Source organism: Rhinolophus sinicus, chromosome 13 (assembly GCF_057876585.1).
Source record: "Rhinolophus sinicus isolate RSI-liver-muscle chromosome 13, RSI-T2T, whole genome shotgun sequence".
Taxonomy (NCBI): domain Eukaryota; kingdom Metazoa; phylum Chordata; class Mammalia; order Chiroptera; family Rhinolophidae; genus Rhinolophus; species Rhinolophus sinicus.
Genome location: NC_142513.1, coordinates 16,091,086 through 16,118,519, shown reverse-complemented (window position 1 = coordinate 16,118,519; position 27,434 = coordinate 16,091,086). Strand labels below are relative to the sequence as shown.

Below are 27,434 nucleotides of genomic sequence, written 5' to 3'. Positions count from 1 at the left end.
GAACTAGAAACACAGCTTGTTCCCTGCCTAAGGAAGTGGCAGGTTCCTTTTCCTACTGAGCTGTGATGACCAGTTAGAGATGATAACAAACAGAGCAGGAGAAGTTAGGATAGGCAGAGGGAGGAAACAGTGTTACCCACTGTTTCCTGGGGGAGCTGCCGGCCTGTATCAAGTGCACCCTATTTATTTGGCAAGGTCTGCTGACAAACAACGTTGTCTGCTCTCTCCCGCTGAAGAATTCCTAATATGAACTATGAGACATCCACTTCCTTCCTGTAATTCATCTCCTGTGTAACGCAGAGATTTCTCCTGGAAGTAAAGCCGGCCTCACCACCTCGGCTGCCAGGTTGGCAGTAGAATAGTGGAATCTTGTAGCTGCAACCCTCTCAGAGAGACGCTGCCCCATTGCGTCTTTTGCTGGGTCTGCTGTTTCCAGCAAAACAAGCTGCGTGTGGGGTTCATTGCCTTCCCCGGCATGTCCGGGAGCAGGAAGAGATTGTCCCACTGCCAGCGTTCTCTGCTTGATTCTCTTCCCTTCTCGGGGCATTTCAGCTCTCTGAACCTGGTACCTTGCTTTCTGGAAGGCCAGGAATATTCTGTGGTTAAGGAAAATGGGACGCATGTTGGTGCACAGAAGAAGTCTCTGGATGTTTGCCCCTTAAAACCTTGAGAATACGTCCGTGGACAAGTCTACACTGGCAAATATTTCTATTTCTAGCTGTTGATGATTTGGGGGCTCTGCATAATGGATCTGTCTAGAGCTACAGAAGAAGGCAAGGCCCCAAGTCTAAAAGCTCAGTGAAAAGGCTTTAGGATGCAACACACCCCACCGAGAAAACGCAAGCCAGATACATATACATGGCAATGCTTCTGATAGAATCTTATACCTGCATCCCTGATCCATAAGAGTAACTACTTTCCTAAACAGGCTTTGTACTCAGAGAATCATGATTGATGGTAAATCTCAGGGTAGGATGGAGACCAGATAGAGAGCCTGTTTCTAGAGTGAGACTGTAGTCCATTCACTCATTTACTCACACAGTTGCTAAGGCAACAAATGTGTATTAAACACCCACAGATGAGCAAGATGACATTCATTCAGCACAATGAGGGTTGTTTTAGGGGATGCAGAGTTGCTCTTGGACCCCAGAGGCAGGCATCTAACGTAGCCTAGCTGTGGGGAATCAGGGAGGGCTTCCCCAAAAGGCTAACACCTAAACTGAGTTCTGAAAAATGAGTAAGAGTATATGCAAACGCGGGGGGGGGGGGGCATGGGGAGCAAAGCAGGGATCTGAGGAGCTGAAAGGACTGGGTGGCTACAGGGTAGTACTTACTGCATTCTGAGAAGTCTTGTTAATACATCATATTGAGCCCAATGGAGAGTCGCAGAGTGCTTTTTAAAGGGGAAATGGTATGAACAAAATGAATGTTGAGAAAGGCCACCTGGCTGTCAAGTAGAGAACTGATGGGGAGGATGACCCCAGTGCCAGTAGGAGCCGGCTTTGTAGTGACCTGAGACGAGAAAATAGAGGGCACTTTTATGTGGTGTCAATGGAATGGAGAGAACAGGATGAATTCACAACTTATTTAGGAGGTAACAATTTAAAAAAAAAAAAAAAAGACTTGGACAAATGTAATTATCTCCATTTAGATGGCGTATAGGCTGAAGAGTGCCCCCCTCCCACCAAAACTGTCGCGTCCTAATCCCCGGAACGTAGGAATATGTGCTCTTAAACGGCAAAAGGGATTTTTGAAGAGGTGGTTCCATGAACGATCTTGATGTGTGGAGGCAGCTAGGTTAGGCAGGTTGGCTCAGTCTAATCACAAACTTTCTTGTAAAAGAAAAAGGGAAGCAGGAGAATCGAAGCCAAGGAGAGAAAGACTTGAAGCTGCTTTGCTGCTGGCTTTGAAGGTAGAGGAAGGGGCCAGGAGCCAAGGAATATAGTTGGTTTCCAGAAGTTGGAAACGTAAGGAAACTGATGGTCCCCTAAAGCTTCCAGAAGGAACGCAGCCTTACCTCCTCATTTTGGGTTTCCGATGTCCAAAACTCTAAAATAATAAACTGTGTTATTTTAAGTCACTGAGTGTGTGATAATTTGTTACAACACAATAGGAAACAAACAGAGAAGGGAACGTTTTGCTCTTAATAGGCATTCAGTAATGATGTGGACAATTAATGAACAAATGAGGCTTAGAAAGGTACAGTAGATCCTCTAAAGTAACAGGCTCGCAGCCCTCAGACTCACACTTGAAGTTTAAAATGGTCCTTAACTGATAACGGTGGTTGATCAAAGCATGAGATGCGGAGATGGGAGACTTACTTTCACCGTATAACACATTACACTATCTAAATTTGTTACCATGTGCACATATTACCTATGTTTAAAAGTTAATGACCCTTGTCTTCAAGTATGGGGCGCTAACACAGATACATAGATCAAACTGGAAGAGAAAGTAATCAATTCACTCTTTGTTGGACGTACTCAATTAACTAAATCTGTATTCCAGCACCTATCTACTTAATCTGTTTTCTTGTGTCCACTCTCTTTCCCTTCCCCATGTCTTGGCTCTAGGAACAGTTTATATCTGTACCACCCTCTCCATTCTTGACCCCATGAAATCTTACATACAGTTACATACCCCAAACAAAATACTCAGACGCTCATCCTCTGATGTGACATCATGGACAGAACATGCCTTTTAGAGACAAGAAACCCTAGGTTTGAATCCCACCCTCCACAGCAGGATGACCGGGGGGAAAAAATTATTTCAATTACCTGAACCTCAGTTTCTCCATCTGTGAAATAAACATGGTGATATGTTATGGGGATTTGTTTGTTTGTTTGTTTGTTTGTTTGTTTGTTTTTAAAAAGATTTCAGTCAAGCAACACATGTCAAGGATTCAGCACAGTATCTGGTACTAAACAAATATTAGTTCAATTTCTCTCTGTGTCTCCCCTTTTCTTGCCTTTTCCACAGGAGCCAAAGCTCTCGTCTTAGGCCTAACGCTCCTCAAATGCTCGGCCGTCTATGACAACTTTGATTTGTCTTTCTTATCCTCTCACTCTTCTCTCTCATTTTATAGTTTTAATCCTATAATTTAATACCCGTACAGCAAGACACACTGTCACAGTCAAGTTCTGAACCTGGGGGGGGGAGGGGGTCACTGGCCTCATCCAGTTTGTGCCACAATCCCCTCCCCAAGGGTTTCGACAAGAGTGCTGCGCACACTTCATCCCAGACTGTCTTCCCTGATCCCCTGAATTTACAGAGCTCTGCCCACCCCCGTTTACTTCCCTATTCCATCACCCACATTATTTCCTCGGATTTATCTAAGTTATTTGTCTGCTTTTGTTCCCTCCGACTAGAATGCAAGTTCCACGCCTTTGTCTGTCCCATTCCCACCCTTAACAGAGTGTCTGACCTACAGGGGAAACCTAATTAATATGTTGGATTTACGAAATGAATGAATGAATGTAAGCCTTACTGGGACATGCCAGGGGTAGCTGAAAATCTATTGTGGAGTTCATGGATCTCTGAGAATGCTCTCCCCAGAATCATGGTGGGACTCGTGTAAACGTGTGTGTGAAGACACACACACAGTGGATGAAATAGGAGAGAATTAAGGTGGTTTAACCTTCCATCTTTTGTTTCTGGCTTGACTGGAGAGTGATTGGTGTGCAATGAAAATGGCATTGCTTTACCTGGCAGTGAACACGGCCGCAGGCAGCTTGTAAGAGCCATCATGCTGGTGGCATGCTTGGATCCAAGGGTCATCTTGTTTAGCCAACACTCCGAACTCTAAACACGGGTATCCAGGCACGAGCTGTATTCCAGAAATCTCTGTCTTTCAACAGCTTCAGCATTTACTGGACAGCCTCTTATGTTGCTAACACTTTTATAATCATTCTTTTATTTAAGGAGTATTGCAAAATCCCATTTTACTAACGAGGAAGCTGAAACTCAGAGAAATTGTCATTTGCCCAAGTTACACAGCTGGAAATTGCAGAGTCATGGTTCAAGCCCCAGTTTCACTGAGTCATGCTCAGATGCTTGTCTTCAGGCCACTAGCACTTCATCTTTTTTTTGAGTGGTTTTGTCTTACATTCATTTTCTCTGTCTGGAGAGCCCCGAGCTGACCTGCTGCATATCAGTGCTCAAAAGAGCTCTCTGGTTTATTCAGCTTCTCTCCACTAAGATCTAGAGAGTGTTGCATTGAAGGGCAGAAGCTTCCATCCCTCGGTGTGTCTTTATTCCATTTTATTATTTGCACTTTTTGTGTCTTTTATATTTGCACAATTTGAAACAGTTCCAGATCTCTTCTCCCAGTCCCAGAGTCTGTTACTATGGAAAGAGTGAGCCGTAGACGTGCTGGATTCAGGAGGAAGGTTTCCTGGGCGGGTGTACAGGGGAGAATTTCCTCATCCCAGGTCCCCAGAACCACACACTGTCTTTCCAGAGGTGTCCCTTGGTCTTACAAGACAACTCCACTGTAGCTAAAGTGACATCAAAAGTCTGCTTGCCAGGGAGAGCCATTATTGTTCCCAGTCCCATTGAGTAAATCCTTAAACTCTTTCCTGTCCACCATGGGCAAGTGACAGAGCCAAGTACATAGGCCCGTAGTAAATGCACAGTTCATCTTTCCAGTTCATCTTGAAAATAAGGAAACAAATGAATGGCACATACACACAAATAACCCAAAAGTGTTGCTATTCTCAGAAGACTTGCATTTTAAAGGCTTTCTTTTTGTTTAGTTCATCCATGTATTCAATAATTGCGAAGCTTCTATGAAGCTCTAAGCCCTGTGTTATGAGCTAGAGAGAAAAGGACGAGCAAGGAGGCAAGGCCCTGTCCTCACAGAGCTTACAGTCCAGTGGCACATCTGGATTTGGGTCCGGTCCTTTTATAATTCATAATATGAAACATAATACATGGTCTGAGAAAGCAGCATAGGGTATCGGGGAGGGTTTACCAGGAGAACCTCATCAGGTCTGGCCAGGCAAGGCAGGAAAATGTTCCATAAAGAAGAACTCGAGGACTCACTCCTGAAGAAAGATTCTCCAATGAGAGTGTGCTCCAGAGCTGGAGCAATTGACAAGAACGGCATGCTGGGTAAGAGGGTGAGCGACACCCTCACCAAGAAACAGAGCTGGGCTAACTCTCCAGTTTGCTGGGAGCAGTCATCTTTCAATTTTTTGCCTGGTTACTCACCGAAAGAACATTGAAAATGTTGGTCTCCCTTGCAAAGGACATCATTTCTGGCATTCTGTAAATATTGACATTTTAAAACAAAACTGCAAAACACTCTTTAAAACGTAGTCCAGAGACTCTAAAAAAAAAAGAAATCATAGTAATTTCGTAACCATCTTCATTCGTGGAAAAGAAGGAAGAAACTCTTGTGTAACAGTCAGATAATTTATGTATTTCTTTTTCTCCATAAACTAATAGTTTCATTTCACTCCCGTCCCCAACACCCCCAACACACACACACATGGAATTTTAAGCTCGTGTGATATACTTTGATGTTTTAAAATCTTTTATTGATCATATTTGTCTGCTACAGAAATATGTACGGAAATTGACTTTTTAATTTTGTTTGTAATTCCTAGGGCTATATCGTTCTAAGTATTAAAAAGAATTTCTTCTATGTGGAGATATTTTTATTATTACTAAGCCATGGATTAGAACAAGATGGATACATTAAAATTTTGATAAATATTTATTAACCAGAAATAATACAATTGTATTAAAAATGCATCTTTTCATGAGATGGATCCACGAGGCTGCTTATGTTCCTGAGGATGATTATGACTAATAACATGAAAGAAAGAGGACTCAGTATCAGTTCTATTCCTTTTTTATTTATTTGTTTTTATAGGCATTAAACGTTTAGAAAATGTGTTCACAAAAACAACTACATAGAAATGGAAGCTTCTTTTCTAACCATTGTTACTCAAACTGTTACTCCAATTCAGTTACGTAACAAAAATCACACAGTGACCTAGCATCAAAAAATATTTGTAATGTTTTGAATTATCCCTTTGTTTGGTGCCCTGGAAGTTTTTCACGTTAGTATAATGCACTGTAATAAGATCTCCAGTGGGTGAAAGGTATATTCTTTTTTATTTTTCATGGGGAATGGGAGAATATGAAATAAAAAGGACAAATCCAAGGCCAACTCAGTTAGACCAATATTAGAAAAGAGTTTATATGGAAGCTGATGATCCAAAACCAAATTTCTCTATGTATCTCTTGGAAAAATATTTATAAATGTTCAGAGGTCTGTGCACTTCAGTTTAAAGACCGCTGGCTGAAGATTAGATAATACTCCACTCAACCCCTGAGACTGATAATACCCTTGGTTTCACTCCAATATGCTGAGCTCCCAACAAGGGGAGAGAAGCCACCGAGGTAGGTGTTGCTTAAACCTCCACCCCTCCTTCTTCAGGCTGAAGGGCTCCTTCCTGGATTTTTCAGATCCTATGCCCCTGCAGGTTAGAGTCCCCTGCCGGAATTAAATACCAGGAAGGAAAGAGGCAGGGTGGAATGAGAATAAATAGCACAACTTGACCTTGGAGGGCAAGGAAAGCTTAACTGAAGAAGTGACATCTGATCTGAGATATAGTAGATGTATAGAAGTCAACTGGGCCATGAGAGGAAGTAGGAGAGGGAGAAGGTTTCAGGCTGACAGAATGGCACACCGAAAAGAACTGAAGGAAAGGGCACGAGGGGCTCTGTAAGGTAGGAGGAAGAGGGCATGATTTATTCTCAGTGCCTGCAAAGTCACTGGATGGTTTTAAAGTCTGAACTGACATGATCAGATTTTCAATTCACAAAGGTCATTCTGGGAACTGCTGGTGGCCAAACCCCAGAAAAAAGCACAAATCCAGAAAGGAGGTGGGCTAGCCAGCCTAGAGAATAAAAGGACGGTCACCTCCTCCATTCCAGACTGCAGACCTTGTTTTATAGAACCTAAGAGCATTGCTTGACTCTTTGAAGCCCCTCCACACTGAACTTCAGCCCCTGATATCTCCTCTCTCAGTGACGTTGAGACAATTCTCCCCAACCTGTTGGTGAACACTTGGCTTCCTGGTCCCAGAATAGGACTTCAGTGTTATACCCAAGCCCCAAGGTATTTCAAGACTAGAGAAGACAGGTAAGCCTGGTTCTCCCTCTCCCTTCGTTCTGGCCGTAGACTTGCAACCAGCTGCTGGGATTTGTACAGTTTGCTTTCCAAAGCCTACTGCTTCCTCTTCTACTGCTGACCTGCACATGGGTATCAGAGCAGATCACTTTTTACAAGTTTTCCAGGCTACAAAACATTTATAATTGAAAATTAAAATCTGAAGATGCTGTAAAGACCTCTATCTCTATGCCTCGCTCCAGTTCTATCTCTATCTCTACCCATCACTTTACATATCCAGATGTGGGTTTACATTTTCCTGCTTCATAAGAGGTAGATAAAAATCCATCAAACCTGCATTGCACATCCAGAGCTTTGTAAAGATCCCACAAGTTCCCTAGAGACCTCTGGTCTCCCACTTCCCCTGAACACTTCAGTTTGGGCCACCTTGCCCCATTAGTGTTTCACCCCATTCGTTCTGCATCGACTCGCATAACTCTTCTAAATTCCCATCTAATGAAACATTCATGCAGTGTGTGAGTGTATAAAAGCCCTTGATACTAATTTTGGGAAGGAGCAGAGATTTACATTATGGCAACACAAACAGCTTGAAGTTGACTTTGAACTAGTCAAGCGCCTAAAAAGTACTGAAATTCTAAAGCTTGAACACCAGGCTCCTGCCTTATCATGGAACATATTTCTTTCCTTGTTCTCTCTTCCCAAATAAGATTATTGGTCTCTCTCTTTCTTTGATGCCCATGGTGCCTGATATGCTATACATTTGGGTTTCTTCTTCTCTCCAAAGTCTTCTCCAGATCCCCTTTGTTTCCTAAGCAGAATGCTGGCAGCAGCTACTAACATGATACATATTTTCACCCATTACACATATGATCATATGACCTGACACAGTACATATAATATATTTATAATGTAACATAACACAACATAATATATTTGAGAGTTAATCACAAAATATCCACCATGAATGATTTATAGTCCCAAGTAAATCTGAACATTAATACAAATAATTATGAAATACTTATTTGATTATTGAAAGAAAACTCCTGTTGGATACATTGACATTCCAAGTTAAACTGCTTCAGCGTTTTATAAAACATGATGAGAAAAATACCAGATTAATAGAATGTAAGTATTAAGTAACAAAATAATATATTGTAGAATAAGTCTGGGATGCTTGGGGTTGGGGGGATGGGAATGGGGAACATGATTCTTTTTCTTTCCTGTAAAAGTTTCTAGTGTCCTCATTATGTCCCATGAGGGTTCTTATAAATGTCCATGGTAGGACATACAAAGTTATCCAAACATGTTTGACCACAGCACACTTTTACTTTGAGCATCTTGCTGGCTGGTGTCCTGCAGAATACTCTTCAGAAAATACAGTAGCTGAAGGATGACTCAAATTGTGTCCTCTCCCTAGTCCCCTGGGATTCTCAGACCCCACCTACACCTGTTAGCTAAACCTAATTCCCCTTCTTGGCAGGAATATCATTGGTTCCCTCTTCTACCTTGCAATCGCCCTCTCTGGCCATCTCTAGAGCAAAGGTATTTGGTCCAAATTCTAGTGATTTAGATTGATAACCTCTGTGTATTAAAAGGCCATTTAATATATGTTGATGGAAGGAGAACTGATTCTGGGTGGTGAACACACAATGCAATATATAGAGGATGCATTACACAATTGTACACTTGAAACCTATGTAATTTTACTAACCATTGTCACATCAATAAATTTTAATTTACAAAGGGGGCCATTTAAAACATGAAGTAAACTCAATTTTCTCGGAATAACTTTCTAAAGAAAATTGGACTGAATTGAATAATGTGAGCTCTTTATGCTCAGGAACCACATGCAACTTGGTGCCAGGTTATGGTAAGCACTTAGTAAACAGTTGTTAAAAGAATGAATAGTAACTAGCACATAGTAGGTACCCTGTAAACTGACTCGCTTCACCTTTTTCCTAAAACACAAGGAAGACATTGCATGACGATGCATAGTGCAGTTCAGGGACTGAGCTTACAGGCTTTATTGCAAATATTCATTGGTGCCCACACTCTCTGTGCACCGTTGAACAAGTCTTTGCCCTTGGGAACCTCACAGCCAGGACTGCATTCCACTACTGCCCAATCTTTCTGGGTTGTCAGAAGTTACAATGGCCTTTGACCTGTTTACAGCCAGTCCAAGTTCTAGATAAATGATTCATTTATCCATTTTTTTTTCACAAGTTCTTGACCAATTAGGATGAGGTGTGTGAGAGTTGAACTGAGGAAGTAAAAATGTAACTTGAACATCTGAAGAAAACCACTCTAGTTTCTAAATGCATTGACTTTCCTTGATTTACAGTAAAAAGAGAGAAAAGCACATCTTGGCAACTGCTGACGGTGCACATTTGTACTTTGGAGTTCTCCACCCCCACCAAGGCATGCAATGCACTTCCCAGAAAAGTGAATATAGGCAACAGCATCAAAGGGGTCCTCCCAGGCCACTGCCATGGGCTCTCGCCTTGCTTTTCAGCTGGACATTGGGGTTTCTTCACCTCTGGTCTGTTTTAAAAAGTATTTTGTTCTTGAACAGAAAATATCTGGGCAGGGACTCTGCCCTGACTGCTTGATGCCCCCTCATGGCACAGAAATTGGGAATCACAGTCACTCCCCTACCTCGGCATCCAGGGAGGTCAGCATCCTTGCTGACTGGCTCTTACCATCTTCTCTGGAAAGCTGAGCCATGCCATCTAATGACCCGTCCCCATCATTGACCATCTTGGGCCCACCATCTTGGGCCAACCGTCTATAGCCATGTCCATGGGATGTTGCAGGAAGAAGAAAATATACATGCTTCTCTGAGGCCCTACGACATGCTTATTAAACAAAATGGACTGTTGAGACTTAGACCTGCACCTCAGGGCCACTGAAGCTTGGGTCTTTCTCTTTAGCTCAGTCTGAGATGCAAAATGTGTATGACCACACACTTCGGTCAAACAGACCTTGGTTCAATACAGGTTCCACCATTTCCCGGAAGATCCTAGAATGTCCTAGATACGGCGATCAACATTAAGTTGACAAAGATGAATAAGACAAAGGTCTGCTCTTGAAATTCTTCTGTCTAATGGGAGAGGAAGGGATGTGGGAAATATTTTATAATACACTATGATAAGAAGATTTCTGAATGAGGCGTGAATCGGAATTAATCTCACCTGTGGTGCTCAGGAGAGCTAGAGAGAGATGGGAATGTGTTAAGTGGGTTTTGAAGTATGAGTAGGTGTGTTATGAGCAGATAGAGTTGGCAATATTATGCTACAGAAACAAAATTTTTTAACTCTAAATGGATAAACAGAGTAAACATTTATTTCTTACTTATGTAAAGTCCAATTCAGATCTTCTAGTCAGGCAGCTTTCCTGGGTAGCTCTTCTTTGCACAGGGACCTAGGATCCCAGGCTACTCCATTTAATTGGTTCTACTCTTCCCTATGACCTCAGAATTCTTCTGGGTTTCCACTGGATGCTCTTCATCTTCACAATGAAGATACAGAATATAAACCTCTCAACAGCCTTTAGGGGCCAGCAAAAAAATCTCCTTACATCACTGCTAGTCACATTACACTATCCAGAAGTAGTCCCATGGTTCCAGTTAAATACAAAGGAAGCTGGGAAATGTAGTTCTCCTGTGTACCCAGGAGAGTAGAAAAGTGAGTTTGGTTAATTCATAATACTAGTTGTGCCAGCATAGGATATATCCAGAAGAAAGGGAAAAAGACATTTCATGGGAAAGGAGTGGGGATCTAGCTTTGGAAATTAAAGTTGTCACTCCATAGAAGTCATAGGCAGAACAGTGCCTTTCAAGAAAAAATATATTCGTACACCAGTCAGGAAAACTAAAGGCAGAGCTTGCGATTTTGTGAAAGAGGGTTGCAAAGAGTATAGTGAACAGTTGGTCCAGAGGTCAGCTGGGATACAAGCTGAGCTATCCCACTGAAGCCATTTTTCTCCTAAAGAGTATGTAGACATGGCCTCCAGTCCCTGCACAACAGAACAAGTCCCCAGAGAAACTCCCACAAAGGACAGTTTGGCCTATTTCAAAACACAAGCTGTTCTTTCTTTCCTTTTCTTTTCACTTGTCCAGACAGACCTCAGTGCCAGAGGCCTAACGACCTTCAAGTGGGTCTGGGTGCCACCCTTCAGTAAAAGAGCTTTCACCACTGCCCTGAACCCCATGCCAACAGCCCACCTTCGTGGGTACCTGGAGGCTCTGAAGTGCCCAGTCCATGAGTCAAGGGTTCAGATAGTTTCCAAGCAGATCTAAGATTTTGGGCTCAGAGAAGGGAACTTTGAAGACCCATGGAGGCACGGTCTGAGATGTGGGTTGTAGGCCATCACCAGAGAACTCAATGAGTTATAGGCCATGGCAACCAGCCCTGATGTCTACACTCTGTCTTCTCAGCCATTGTTAGCAGGCTTTGACATCAGAGCTGTTAACTGACTCTAATCCCAAACAATCTGTCAGAGAGCATTTTTTTTTTAAGTTTAAATGATTATTGATTTTCATTTCTTTTGATAATATATTTACCCAAAAAAAAACATTTTTTCATTTTCACCACTTAAAAAATTGAGCATTGAGTGAACATTTTCCTAGACCTCTCTTTCCACATAAAGATAAATGAAAGAAGGGAGGGAAAGTTAGAGATGGAGGGAAGAAGGAAGGATAATACCATATCACAATGGAATTATACTTTACATTCTGGTGTAGTACTCTCATACTTTCTTAAAAAAACAATAATATTTATTGACAATTCAAAAAAAACCATAAATACAACCTCAAATAAATTGTCTTTAACTAATCAGTCATGTTAATATGAATTCCTTCACCTAAAAGTTCTCCTTAAACTACCCACTGGAGCCATTGCGCCACCCGCCATTTTTCAGTCTGTCTTAATTTCTTCATTGATGGAACATTTAATGAGGGCCTACCAGAAGCCAGGCCATAGGCTAGTGCAGGAAATAAGCAGTGAGCAAAACCAACACGGTTCCCGTCCTCAAGGAACTTAGGTGCAGCAGAGTGTTCTTGGAGCATGGTCCAATATGTCAGGGCAACTGGCTTCGTGGTTCTAGTGTGAGGTCCAGGAACCTACATTTGCAAAGCTCTCCAGGTGATTGGGATACACATTGCAGCTCGGAACCACTGGTAGAGTTTTGTGCTAGTAGAACACTGCTCAGAACCGACTCAAGTCAGGAATCCAGGTCAAGAGTAGGCGATGGTCCAGGCTGATGGAGTTCGACTGACCATGTGGGACAGGCTAATGTAATGCTGGGTCTCCCCTGACTCACCTGCAGATCAGCATTACCACTGACATGGGGAGGACATTTCTTTCACAGGAAGCAGCATCTTTGCTGGTGATGGACTTTGGCGGATGTTTACCGCAGGCTACATCCTTTGGATAAGCTGGTGGATAAACTTTGAAAAATTTTGTTATAGGAATTTTAACCCCAACTTCTATGAATATCTGCCAGCAGTGATATTTCTTTGTGCCCTGGCAAATGTCCTGAGGACTTAGAATCTTCAGCACAAAGATTCCCAGAGGAAGAAACAGAAGTCTGCCTAAGGATCAGGGTCAACTTCCTGCTGAAAGCTGAGTGCTCCCCATGAAATACGTTGCTAAAAGATTTGTTTTTCTTTCTGTTTGGTTGAAAGGTGGAAATTAAAACTAACTGTGCAGAAGAGGTTAAGACTCAAAGTGTATCCTGAGACCATCTGAAGAAAGGTCTAGGTGATAGGAAACCCTGCTTTCCTCATTTAAATAACAGCGCTTAGCATGCTAACAGGAGGGCAGGTGGGAATGCATTTAAGGGATTCGTGCAATTATGTAAATTGAATGAATAAACTACTTGGAAGACATAACATTTAGATAACAACATTCAGTTTTTAATCACCCTCCAGCCCTTTAAAGACACATGTTTCTAAAGACTCGTTATAAATATTATTTCATAAAATAACTGAAGCTGTAGAGTTCTGCATAAACATCTATTAGATAATGCTATTTATTATTTTAATGAGTGAGTGAATCGATGCTTGAGAAAATAAAATTAAAACGAGAAATTAGTTTTTAAAAATCTCTGGAATGTTAAATAATTATCACAAACTCAATACCTTTTTCCACATTAGCCTATAATTTTCGTTTCTACAAATTGCTAGCAAGATTTAGTATCTTATTCTTTACTGACATCAGATTGGGCAGAAGAAAAGTTTAGTGTTTCTAGACTCTGGGAAAAATAAATAGCAATTGCCACAAAGGGGTTTTATTGATAGCTAGATAATGAGGGAAAAAACAAAATAATAATAACACAAACCAAATTTAAAATCCTAAAATCACCGACACCTGGTGGCATTCACTAGAAAGGCAAGCAGCCCTGGATATTCTTCAGTAGCTCTGAATACATCACATGTTACAATAATTAATATTCATATTAACGACCTCAAATTATCACGAAAGTTTTGTCATATATCCGCGTATTCTAATTTAGAAGACTAAGAAATGTATTATGCATTAAAATTTCCTTCCAGGCCATTTTTTTAAAGTTTTGGTATTTTATGGGTTTGGCTTCCATCATGAGTAAAATTCTCTTGGCCAGAAAGCCTCTTTCTCCAGTGACGAAAGTTGCCAGATTTAGCAAATAAAAGTACAGGTTACTCAGTTAAATTTGAATTTCAGCTAAACAACTAATCACTTTTTGGATATGATATACATATATCGCATCCAATATTTGGGATATACGTATGTTCCATGCAATATTTGGGACACATTAAAAATATTTTGTTGTTTATTTGAAATTTAGATTTAATTGGGTGTCCTGTATTTTATCTGGCAACACTACCAATGACTCAAAAGGAACCCAGCGTTGCATCTCAGAGTTAATACATTCTGGAACTGTTGCACTTGAGAAGAAAGCCTGGCTGATTCTATGAGTCAGCTCCACAGAGCTTTTCAGAAGAAATCTATAAACTTTAGGACAAAATAACCTCTTAGGGTAGAATAATTTACGGTAGAATAATAACCTCCCTTTGAAAGTCTCAAGTCATGAGAGATCAAGGCTGGAGACAGACCTGCAGGAGGTATGCAAATAGAGATGATAAGCTCTAGGGAAGTAGGTTATAAGGAGTAAATTAACTCAATAAGGCTCCTTGCAAAATGACCTCCACTGAACTGAGTTCTATAGTGAAGTCTTTGGTTTTTACTGAGGGAAGCAATAGCACTGTAACACCATTACTAAAACTGCCACCAACGGTTGTTGGAGACACGGTCCCGTGCTTGTGTCTTTTCTCAGAAAGCTTCCATTTTCGTCCTAATGTCGCATATCTGTAATTGTCTATCTGTGTTGTTTACTCACTAGATTCTGTAAAGGACAGGGAATGTATCTTTTAACTCTGTACTGTATTCCCGGTGATACAACATTGCCTGGCGTGCAGTAAGCACACAGTATGCGTTTGAATGGGTGGTAGAGAGGATGGGTAGATGGATGGGTGATACAGTTGAAAATTTAAAACTGTGTTTGTGGAGACATACGAATTAGCTCTTACACCTGTGTAAGAATACTCATTGTCACCTTATTCATATTAGGAAAAAACGGGAAAACACCAATATGTCACAATAAGAGAATGGATAAATGGATAAACAAACTGTGGTATATATTAAGCCAATGGGATTCCACTTAACAAAATAAAGGAATAAACTGCTGATACACACAATAGGAATTAGCTTCAAAAATATTATGCTGAATAATAGAAAACACACAAAAGAGTATATAATATATGATTCCCTTTTCGTGAAGATGTAAACAGACAAAACTAACTTAAGGCTGAAAAACATAAGAACAGAATTTGTCAGGAAGAGGGTGGGAATTGACTAGGAAGAGGCATGAGAGAATTTTCTGGATGATGATACTGTATCTTGACAGTTATTTCGGTTGCCTGGCTGTATGCCTTTGTCAAAACTCAACAAACGTACGCTTGAGATGTTTGTGTTTCGTAGCAAGTAAAGTTTACCTCTTAAGAAGAAAACTGTACATAAATAGTGAACTCTGGTTACATGCACAAGTATTTAGGGGAAGTGTAGTGTTATCTGCAATTTGCTCCAAAAGGCATCCAAGTAATACAATGGATTGGTGGCTGGATAGAGCGAACCCTAAATATAAAATAAAGCACGTATAGTAAAATGTTAATGTTAGAATCCAGGTGGTGAGTATACAGGTGTCCACTGTAAAATTATTTCCATTTGCTATATGTTTGTAATTTTTTATAACAACATATTGCGGTAAAAAGAAATGTCTGGTTCACATAACTTTCAGAGAGCTTCACACTTGAAAGAAATCGGACATTCTCTGAGGATATTTGAGAACTTTTCTCAGAGTGAGTAAATGACCTCTAAGTCTTTCTGGGGGAATTGGCCCTTCTCTAATGAGACCCCCCGCCCCCCCCCCGCCCCCCCCAAATACCATTTGGCCAAACTGGGTATAACTGGTGAGAATTCTCCTCAGGTTATGTTTCATCACTCCAGCCATTCCAGCACTTTCTCCCCTGAAAACACTGCCCATTTGGTTAGAAGTCGGAAGAATGTCCCCATCACTAGGGCTCCTGTACCCAGTGGTCTCTGTCCTTTAGTGTCTGGCAGAGAGAAGCCACGTCAGCATCGATAAAAAGTCCATTCGAGATGACAGACTCTTGGGGTCCACGCTGGGCTCAGCTGCTCCCTTCTGCAGAAGTGATGTGCCAGAACATCACTCTCTCCCTGACACATTTCTGCAGCTGCTGAAGGACAGGATTTACTTGGGTGGAATTTAGGCCCGAGGGGAACTCAAACATCATGCCCACAATTAGAAGTGACATGTGACCCAGGATTAAAAAGCTGGCTGCCAGAGAGAGGAGTGAGCTGGTTCTTTTGAGTTGGTCAGATTCAGGAAATCTGCCTTGGTAATTCCATCTGTGAAAGGTCCGGAAAGTTAAGTTTTCAGTTTGATCGGTTAAAATTAAGCGGGGGAGAGGAGGCAAGGTAATAGTAAGGCATCCTTTTTAAAAACAAAACAGAACAAAAATGTTGCAGGCTCCCTTTTATAAATGGAAGAGAGGAGGGCGAAGAGCTCAGTCACGTTCTGCTGGAAATTTCTGAGACTGTGTCACTCTGTGGCTGCAGGATGTGGAGGATAAGCCACAGTTGACCCTTCACTCTCCAACTGCAGAGTCTCCCCCAGTCAAGGGAGTGGCAGAATCAAGCAGCTACTCAGGGTGCCGGTATTTCAGCTGGCTGGTCAGGAAGTCTGGGTCCTATAACCTTCCAGTTAGAGTCATTTGAACTCTATCCACTGATAGATGGTGAGGTAGTGTGTTCCTTATCACTGGAGATATTCAAATGGACACTGGACAGTTTGAATGAGGGGTCACTAAAGATAGAATTGTGTTCCAGGCTAAATTGTGTCCCTCCAAAACAAGACCTCCAAGTCTACTCTTGGACTTCCAGCCTTCAGAACTGTGAGAAAATAAGCCATCCACCAAGCCCGTGGTATTTTGTTATGGCAGCCCTAGCAAAATAATGTAAGTGGGGCTTGGAGCAGATGGTCTTCCAGGTTCCAGGTTCCATCTTTACATGTAAGCTGCATAGAGTCAAGGTCTTAGCCTGGTTCACTACAAAATTCCAAACTCTTACAACAGTCCTTGACAGAGAGTAGGCATCCAATAAATAATGAATAAATAAATAGTGTGAGACTTTCTAGAGAACCCAATGTTGTTGGAAATTCACCACTGCCAAGCACCGAGCCTTTTAAACTTCCGTGTTGGCCCTTGATATAGTTCTATTACATTTATTATAGCACGTAACTTTTTCTAGTTTGGTTTTAGAAAACGTGGAAAAATACAGGCATTAAAAGAGAAAATAAAAGTCTTCTGAAATCCCAACCCTTAGACATAACTATTATAAATATTTTGGTTTGTTTTCTTCATTCATAAAAATATACACATAGGTAAATTTAAGACAAATTGTAAATGCAGTAGTTTTTCTTCTTTTTCACAGAGGATTATAGTATATTTTCCGATCTTGCTACACTTTCTCAAATAGGATTTTAACATATACGTATTACTCCATTATGAACATGTAGTGTTGTTTAGTCATCTGAAAATTGACTTAAATATAACAGGAAAAAATGAAATGAATCTACATGTCCAAAAACAATCAATTTTTGAAGTTGCATTTAGGGAGGTTAAATATTTTCTCATGTTTTAATAGACATTTTGAGTATTTCCTTCTTCTATTATGATTTTTTATTGTTTTGTGCTTTAAAAATCTTTCCCTGTACCCAAATCAGTTAATTAATCACTTTCATTTTCTTTGGAGGTATTTCCATTATCAAAACAATATATGCTCATGATGTAAATTTTGGAAGTATATGAAAGCTGAATTAATTTTTAAAGTCAATAATACTCTGAATTTTTGTGTTCTTTCCCATCAATTTGCAGTGTACATTTTTACATTTGTTATCATATAGTACCTATAAAATTTTATATACTAATTTTAAATTTATCTATATGATTATAAAATGAACATCTGATCACTGTATAAAATCTGGAGACTACACAGTGTTACTTGGAGAAAATAAAAAGGAAAAAGAAACTAAGGCTCAATCCCCCAGGCAGAGCCACCATTAACATTTAGTGTACAATATTTCCTTCCAGTTTTTTGTTGCGTATATTTTTACAGAATTCCAGATGTACAATACGCACAAAATTATACTGATTTTAATCATGTGTTCATGTAAAATTTATATTCATGGTGGAAAATTGTGTATCCAAAAGCATAAAATAGAAAATTAAAACCACTAATAATACTACCATTCAAAGAAAATCACTGTTGATAACTTTGTATATTACCTTAAACAGTGATATTCATATGTCTTCTTTGAAAGGTAACAAAAGAATGTACACGTATATCATATATACCGGGGGTGCCAAAAAAAATGTGCACACATGACTTGTATTCATCTTTTGTTATTGACATATATTGAGTATTACAATTTTGATACAGTCTTTTCCTTTCTTAAAATGTGTATACTTTCTTGTCTCTCTCTCTCTCTCTCTCTCTCTCTCTCTCTATATATATATATATATATATATATATATATATATATATATATATATATATATCACATAATGCATCTCAAGCAATAGCCACAGGTTTTCTATGGAAGGTAACACATAAACAGAAGCTTAATTAAGTCATTTAATTAAGTTATTTAATATTTGTTCTTTTCTTCTGTATTTTGAATTTCTCAACTTAAAAATAAGTTAACTGTCTCCAAATTACTGAGTTGATTTTCTGCAGAACAGTTCTAATCTGTACTCCCTCCAATGATGATTTTAATTATCTTGTTTTGCAAATTAGCTTTCTATGTCAACTAGCTCTTCGTCATTTTTTTTTTCTCCATTTATTTTTGTTTTATGGTTTTCTGCTCACCATTCAGAGTTCATACTGGGGATTTTTTGGTACTTAAAATTTTCTCTGTTTTTTGTTGTTGTTGTCTCTTAATGAAAGTTTTTTATTTTTGATAACTGTAGGGTATAGGAAGTTTTAAGAAATATTACAGAGAGATACCATGTACCATTTCCACTTTCCCCCAATGTTAACATCCTGCAAAACTGTAGCACAGTATCACAATCAAGGTGTTGACATGAATACAGTTAAGTTACAGGACAACTCTGTGTCCTTCTTGTTCTTTTTATACTCACACCTACCTCTGTCTCCTTCTGTCCCTGACCCCTGGCAACCACTCATCTGTTCTGCATTTCTATAATTCTGTCATTATAACAATGTTATAGAAATGGAATCATACATTATGTAACCTTTTGGGGTTGGCTTTTTTCTCCTCATCATAATTTCCTGGAGATGCAACCCAATTGTTTTCTGTCTTCTGTGTTTTGAAACACTTACATAAATGATACAAAATTGCAAAGAACAGACTTAAAAGTGGTTCCCATAGTCATCACTTCCTGGTATTCATACATGTGTGTAAATCCTCTCCCTTTGAGTGTGAGTGGGACCTGCAACTTCCTTCTAACCCAAGGAATCAGGGAAAGATACTGAGAAATATGTGATTACGTGTTTACGTAAGAGTATAACCCCATCTTGCTAGTCTCTTTCTCCCTTGCTGGCTTCAAAGAAACAATCTGCCATGAAGTAAATGGCTGTGTTAGAGAAGCCATGTGACAGAGAACTGTGGGTGACCTCTAGGAACTGAGAGTGACCTGCAAAAAACTAAAGCCCTCAGTTCTGCAGCCATAAGAAAATGAATTCTTGTAACAGCCGGAGGGGGCTTGGAAGTGACTCCTTCTGTGGCAGAGCCTCTGATGAGACCAAAGCCCTTCCTGACACCTGGAATGCAGTTGGGTGAGATACTGAAGCAGAGAACCCAACCAGGTGGTGCCCAGACTTCTGACCTACAGAAACTGTCAGATAATGTCTGTGTGTTATTTTAAGCCACTAAGTGTGGTAAAACTAATACAATAATCTATTGCCACTCCCTTTCTTCACTCAACATTGTGAGATGTGATAGATTATAGTATTTAACTGCTGTACAGAATTTCAATATATATATACAAATCACAACTTCTCCATTCCACCATTAAAAAAGGATATATTGCCACTTCTCAGACATTAAAAAGCAAGTGCTGTACAGAATATCCTTATACTTCCTCAGCACACATGCAACAACATCTCTAGAAAATGTGTCTTGAACTAAAGTTGCTGGGTCAAATTGTATGTGCATCTTTGACATTACTTGCTACCTATTTATTGCCAATTTGCTCTCAAAAGTAGTTAGATCAATTTTTGTACAGAAGCCTTCCAGATTCCCTACATCTTCACCAACACTTGGTATAATCAGACTAAGTCATTTTTACTAATGTAGTGCTTATGAAATGACAACTCTCTGTTGGGTATTATTGATTACAATGACATTGAGCTTTTCATATGTTAATTGCCCATTTGGGTTTCCTCTTATATGTAAATTACCTATTCTTTTGCCCATTTTTCTATTGATGAGGTTTCATTTATCTTATAGATTTTTAGGAAACTCTTTTGTATTCTGGGTGTCTATGTTTTGTTGACTGTATATGGGTTGATATAAAATTCTCCCAGTTTGTAAATGATCTTTCAAGTTGGCTTATGGTATTTTGTCCATATGTATTTTTAATTTTGAGGTCAAAATTATCCATATTTTGTGTCCTGTTGAGAGGTTTTACTTTCCTCAAAGTCATAAAGATATTCTTCTACATGGCTCCTTTTCAAATTTGATTTCATAATTGGGTTCATGATGTACTTTGAATTTATAGTTTTATAGTGAAGCAAGAATTTACTTCTATTTTTCCTTATAGTTAGCCAATTGTTCCAGCTCCATACATTGAGTAGCTCATTCTTTCTCAGTGGTATAAATGTACCTCTGTCAAAATCCAATTTGATCTTTATATATGTAGATCTATTTTGAGATCCTGTTTGTTACATCTATCTAATATGTCTATGCGAGAAAAAAACATTGTTTTAATTGCTAATAGCTTAATAAGTCTTGAAGTCTGGTAAGGTTGGATCCAATGATTATATTTCTTAAAATTTTACTTTATTATTTTTGAGTCTTTACTCATCCACACAAATTTTAGGATCAGTTTATCAAGTTCAATAAAAAACAAACAAACGAAAAATCCTGTTGAGGGCTACAATAATCAAAACAGCATGGTATTGGCAGAAAAACAGACACATAGACCAATGGAATAGAATTGAGAACCCAGAAATAAAACCACATAAATATGGACAGATAATTTTTGACAAAGAAGCTAAAAACATACAATGGAGCAAAGACAGCCTCTTCAATAAATGGTGCTGGGAGAATTGGATAGCCACGTGCAAAAGAATGAAACTGGACTGCTATTTGTCACCATGTACCAAAGTTAATTCAAAATGGATCAAAGACTTAAGCATAAGACCTGACACAATAAACTGCATAGAAGAAAACATAGGTACTAAACTTATGGACCTTGGGTTCAAAGAGCATTTTATGAACTTGACTCCAAAGGCAATGGAAGTAAAAGCTAAAATAAACGAATGGGACTATATGAAACTTAAAAGCTTCTGCACAGCAAAAGAAACCATTGACAAAATAAAGAGGCAACCAACTGAATGGGAGAAGATTTTTGCAAACAGTGCCTCCGATAAGGGGCTATTATCCAGAATATACAAGGAACTCATGCAACTCAACAACAAAAAAACAAACAACCCAATTGAAAAATGGGCAGAGGACTTGAAGAGACATTTCTCCAAAGAGGACATACAAATGGCAAATAGATATATGAAAAAATGCTCAACATCACTAATCATCAGAGAAATGCAAATCAAAACCACAATGAGATATCACCTCACCCCAGTCAGAATGGTTATCATCAACAAGACAAATAGTAACAAATGTTGGAGAGGCTGTGGAGAAAAAGGAACCCTCATACACTGTTGGTGGGAATGCAGACTGGTGCAGCCGTTATGGAAGGCAGTGTGGAGGTTCCTCAAAAAATTACGAATAGAATTGCCATATGACCCAGCAATCCCTCTCTTGGGTATCTACCCAAAAAATATGAAAACATTTAGAGATAAAGACACGTGTGCTCCAATGTTCATTGCAGCTTTGTTTACGGTGGCCAAGACATGGAAACAACCAAAATGTCCTTCGATAGATGAATGGATAAAGAAGTTGTGGTATATATACACAATGGAATACTATTCGGCGGTAAGAAAAGATGATATAGGAACATTTGTGACAACATGGATGGATCTTGAGAGAGTAATGCTGAGCGAAATAAGTCAGACAGAAAAAGCAGAGAACCATGTGATTTCACTGATATGTGGTATATAAACCAAAAACAACAAAAGAACAAGACAAACAAATGAGAAACAAAAACTCATAGACACAGACAATAGTTTATTGGTTGCCAGAGGGTAAGGGGGGTGGGGGGGTGGGGGGTGGGAGATGAGGGTAAGGGGGATTGAATATATGGTGATGGAAGGAGAACTGACTCTGGGTGATGAACACACAATGGGATTTATAGATGATGTAATACAGAATTGTACACCTGAAATCTATGTAATTTTACTAACAATTGTCACCCCAATAAATTTAATAAAAACAAACAAAAAAAATCCTGTTGGGATCGTCACTGAAATTACACTTAACCTATAAACGAATTTGTGGAGGATTGCCAGCATTACAATATTGAGTTTTTCCTCGTCTATGCATGGGGATTGTGGTAAATAGAATAATGGGCACCCAAAGATGGTGTGAATACTTCCTGTGAATATGTTAAGTTACATGGCAAAAGGGAATTAAGGTTACAGATAAAATTAAGGTTGCTAATAAGCTGACCTTGAAATGGGGAGTTAATTCTGCATTATTGGGGTAGGTCCAATGGAACCATAAGGGTCTTTAATATGGAAGAGGGAGGTAAAAATGTCAGTGTCAGAGTGATGAGAAAGACTCTGTCAGCCACTGCTGGCTTTGACTATGTAAGAGGCTATGAGCCAAAAAACTCCTAGAAGCTAGAAAAGGCAAATAAATGGATTCTCCCTTAGAGCCTCCAAAAAGGAACGGAGCCCTGCTGACACCTTGATTTTAGCCCAGTGACATCCATTTTGGATTTCTGAACTCAAGAACTGTAAGGTGATTAAATTATGTTGTTTCAAGCCCCTATGTTTATGGAAATTTGTGACAGCTGCAGTAGGAAACCAACACAAGGAGATAGGTAGATAGATGATGGTAGATAGATAGATAGATAGATAGATAGATAGATAGATAGATAGATAGATAGATAGATAATAGATAAGCAGTAGGAAACTAACTCGTGTGTGTGTGTGTGTGTGTGTGTGTGTGTGTGTGTGTGTAAATTTATGGCAGGAGTTCATTATTTGCATTTTGATTAGAGACTGTTCTCTTTATGATATGATTTAAATGTGTTCAAGACTAATTTTGAGGCTAAGAACATGGTCATGATTTTCATCACAGCAATCCTGTCATTTGAGTGTAAGAAGGATCCCTTCTCGGGGGCCCTGTCCAGTAGGAGAGATAGATATGATCATCTTACTACCAATTTTTATAGATTCTTTAATTTGGTGGATCCAGCACCATACCAAACTCTGTGGTAAGCACATATTTATAGATTTTATTCTTCATAATAGATGATATAGACATAGATATAGATAATGGAATATTGTTCAGTCATAAAAGAGGGAAATCCTTCCATTTGCAATACAAACTGAAGGACATCACGCTAAGTGAAACCAGCCAGACACACAAAGACAAACATGTCTGATCTCACTGATATGTAAACTCTAAGTAAAGCTGAACTCATAGAAACAGAGAGTAGAATGATGGTTGCCAAGGGCAGGGTCAAAGGGTACAAACTTTCAGTTATAAGGGAGTAAGTTTTGGGGATTTAATGTACCACACAGTGACTATAGCTAATAATACTGTATTGTATCCTTGAAATTTGCAAAGAGAGAACATAGTATGTTCTCACCACACAAAAGACTAAAAACCCACGGTAACTCTGTGAGGTGATGGATGTGGTAATGAGCTTGATTATGGCAATCATTTCACAGTGTGTACATGGATCAAATCATCACATTATACACTTTAAATATGTATCATTTTTATTTGTCAGTTATAGCTCAACAAAGTTTGAAAATAATGCCATTTATACCAGACCCGTTCTTTTGGTATCTGGTGTAAGGGTATGTTATTTGTGCATAAGACTATAAGCTTCACTGAAAATACCTTGATATTAACTACACAAATCTGGAGATTCCGATGGAGTATTCTACGCAGTGAATTGTTTTACACAGCAAATCACTGACTACAATTCAACTTATTGTGAAAAAAAGAGGTTCAAAGTTTTGCTACCATTTTATAGATGGTAAAACAGATGAGGCATGGCTTACAGACGTGAAAGGGATTTCAAAGTCCATTTCCTTCACTCCTTGACCATATTGGTTCATTTCTGCTTTATCTTTTCAAAGGTCTATCGCCTTCACGACCATGATGACAGGTTAATGCTGTCAAACTGGCAACGTGAAATGGGGTAATTTTAAAGCCTGCATTCTAATAATGGGAGGCATTCACTTCTGAGCCTATCACTAATTCAAAGCAACTGAGATTTCCCAAAGAGAGCACACTGTAGTGGGAAGCACCACCCCACCCCACCCCCCAGGCCCCAGAATGAGTCCCTGAGACAGACTTAGTCCATCAGGCAGGTATGTAGGCAGGCAGTCCTAGTCCTGGAAGAGGGGGAGCCCAAAATAGAACGGGGATAGAGTTGATTATCCCACATTCAGCCTACTCAATCGACTCCCTTAAAAGTCTATATTCCCACAAGCTAACCCTGATGCATTGCACGGAGTATAAGCAAGGCTCACAGATTTTTGCATATGTTTGTCAATTAGCAAACACTAACAGAATACTGCTGAAATGCGAGGCATCTGTTATGCATTGGAGGACATAACCGCTCTCTATAGTTTTGAGTGGCCCACAGTGGTTTCTTTAAACATTTACTGAGTGACTTCGATGCATTTGATACAGGACGAGACATGCTTCTCCAACCAATCTTGAGATTTCGTGAGGATGGACACTTGCAAAACAACAACTAACAAACCACAAAACAGAGAACCACATTAACCTGTGCTGGGTCAGGTGGAGAATACTTTTCTAGAGATGATTAGTTTCAACTGGTTTCTCACCTAACCATGTTGCTGAGATACAAGAAAGAGTGACAAATACACTAGGGAATTCCCAAGACAGTGTGCCTCAGTTTCCAGTACCCAATGCTGAGTTAGTGCAGGGTGGATAGAGGAAGTCATCCTTCTGGCTTCCACGCAAGAGGCACAGAGAGAAGGCTATGAGGGTGAGAACATATGTGATCATGGCAGAAAAGCCCTAATAGAAACTCCAGATGCATAAAAGAGTGAGACAGCCAACCTCACTTTCTCTGACTCATTTAATACACAGTGACCGCATGCACCATTGGTTTGAAAGATAGCCCAGCAATCCACCCTGCTCCTTGCCAATATGAATGTGAATTTTTTTCTCAGCGAGAGATGGGGTTTATTTCCTCTACCCTTGAGTTAGGATGGCTTTGTGATAGCTTTGACCAATAGACTGTCAGTGGAAGTGACACTGTGTACGATCCCAGCCCAAGCTGCAACAGATCTTGCATTTCCTGGCTTTATACTCCGGAAGGACTCCCCTGAGGCTACCATGTAGACCAGCAGTCTTGCCTACTAGAGGTGAGTGTCCATGTGGAGGTAACCCAGATCATACCAGGTGACAATCAATGCTGCCAACTGCCACACTTAAGAATGAGGCCATCCTGTATCTTCCAGCACAACGGACTGACCAGCTATGTAAGCCCAGTTGAAGCTAGTAGAAGGATTCCCCAGCTAACCCACAAAAATTATAAGGAAAAAGAAAGTGTTGTTTGCAGTCACTAAGTTTTAAGGTGGTTAGTCATAGAGGGATAGATGACTAAAACAACTAGCAAACATGGTCTGTTTCTCATATCTGACCTATGTGGTCAGTGTCCTGGGTTCTGGAGAATGATAGTGGGGGCACCAGGAGAGGTAGGAAGATGCATGGGGGACGATAAAACCCAAGCAGCAGCCACCACCTGGGAGGTCAAACAGGGTCAGATTCAGGATTAACTAGTAGACACTGGTGCAAAACTGGGTCTTGTACTAGAACAAGCTCAAGTTTCCTTTTCACTCTGCTTGTTGTTGTCAAGTGCAGAGAGAGGGGCACTAGCCTGACAGTGAGGATCTGTGAGTTCTACTTACTCACTGTGACCTTTAGATGTATCACGTAAGCCACCTGTGCTTCAGTGTCATCACCAGCAGAATGTCCTTAACCGCCCTGCCTCTTTCACAGCAAGGGCTGCCGTGAGGATCCAATGAACAGCTACGCTGGAAAATCTGAGGCATGATGCAACCATGAGACATTTCTATAAATTAGATCTGATGCTATTAATTAGATCCATTGCCATTTATTGAATCCCCAGTCCCCTCAAATTATTTGATGAGATAAAAGGAAACGTTTTATGGCTGGAAGGCATTGGTGCCATCACCTCACAAATACATGCCTTTATGAAGAGGGTGGAAGCCAGAACACCAAGAGCGAAGTGTCACAGGAGGATCCCTAAGCCGCAGAAAAAAAGGCAAATGCATAGAAACATGAGTCTTCTGAGCTTCCTGGCCTCATTTTCAGATCGACAAAATTGGAAAACTTCGAGCACTATTGACAAAGCTCTTGACGTGCTTTGGGAATGGAAAATGAATAATGTAGCTATCCCTCATCACCTGCCATGTGCCAGGTACTCTATGAGGAGAGTTTCTGGGGGTACTTTTTTTTATTCTTTTCAACCACCCTGTGAGGTTACAGAAAAGAAAACTGGTTTTCAAAGAGATAAGCAATATGATAAGGTGCAAAGGAGGAAGGTGGTGGGATTTATAACGTTTCTATGGATGACAAAAGAATAGGCGGTGTTTTCAAAGGTAAATTTTTTAAATTGTATTAAACCTATGGGGGTGACGTTGGTTAATAAAATTATATAAGTTTCAAGTGTGCAATTCTAGAATACATCATCTACATATTGCACTGTGAGCTCATTAAGTGGAAAAAATAGTTAGGCAAAATTCATGCTGGAGAAGAGACAAGCGCGAGGTACGAAGCCATAGAGCTGGATGCGCAGAGACAGATGTATATGGGTCGTAGGAGGTGAGATTACAACACGGGGCCAAGACACTATCAGTCAGGGGTCAACCAGAGAAGGAGAACCAGGAGGATGTGTATGGATTGGTTACAGCGAATTCTCCCACCATTGTGCAAACTGGTTAAGCAGCCTCTGGAAGGTGGTTGTCTTTGCATCTGATACTAGAGCTTAAAGTCCACGTGGCAATCAATCCAGAAGGAAAGATCAAAAGCAGGCTGAAACCCTTATAACTCTGTAATAAAAAGATAAATAACCCCATTCAAAAATGGGTGAAGTATCTGCGTAGACATTTCTCCAAAGATATGCAAATGGTCAGTTGCATGCAAATGGTAAAGGGATTAAGAAGTACAAATGGGTAGTTTCAAAATAGACATGGGGGTGTCAAGTACAGCACAGGGAATATAGTCAGTGATATGGTAATAACTGTGTCTGGTGCCAGGTAGGTACTAAACTTATTGGGGGGATTACTTC

The 27,434-nt window shown here is 39.9% G+C and overlaps 1 long non-coding RNA gene across 9 annotated transcripts in view; it reads right to left on the bottom strand.

The window, feature by feature from the left end:
* Positions 1–27,434, bottom strand: part of LOC109456686 (uncharacterized) — a 97,389-nt gene that overhangs the window by 34,330 nt on the left and 35,625 nt on the right. For 5 of the 9 annotated variants that reach the window (XR_016018172.1, XR_012491189.2, XR_016018174.1 and 2 more), the window contains one exon: positions 3,705–5,329. This is a non-coding gene — a long non-coding RNA (uncharacterized LOC109456686). Of the gene's footprint in view, positions 1–1,334; positions 5,330–27,434 lie in introns of all 9 variants that reach the window. The other 4 variants (XR_016018176.1, XR_016018178.1, XR_016018175.1 and 1 more) reach the window with 4 other exon arrangements.